The following is a 342-nucleotide window of genomic DNA, read 5'->3' as shown; positions in this document are numbered from 1 at the left end:
TTATGCCATTGTTACAGGACAAAAGAAACTGAGTGTTAAAGCAGATTCTTTAGAACTTAACTAATGCAGTAATATTACATATCACGCATACGCTTGTTTTAATGTGTGTGGGGGGGTATGCTTGCTTTTTAGTACATGTATTCCTGACAAGTTATGCAAGTGAAGACTTTTCTTGACAAATATAGTAATGTACAAATAAAAATAGTTGTAAAAGAACAATTACGTGTGAACCAGACAGCAGAAAGCAGAGCAGGAAAGCTGAAGTATTACCTATGTGTGAGTAAGTTAACGTAGAAAACAGAATCTGGCAATAGAATCATAGAATCATTGAGGTTGGAAAAG

This window comes from Aptenodytes forsteri, unplaced genomic scaffold, assembly GCF_000699145.1.
Source record: "Aptenodytes forsteri isolate BGI_AS27 unplaced genomic scaffold, ASM69914v1 Scaffold72, whole genome shotgun sequence".
Taxonomy (NCBI): Eukaryota; Metazoa; Chordata; class Aves; order Sphenisciformes; family Spheniscidae; genus Aptenodytes; species Aptenodytes forsteri.
The sequence above is the reverse complement of the archived record's forward strand: the minus strand, read 5'-3'. Positions refer to the sequence as shown.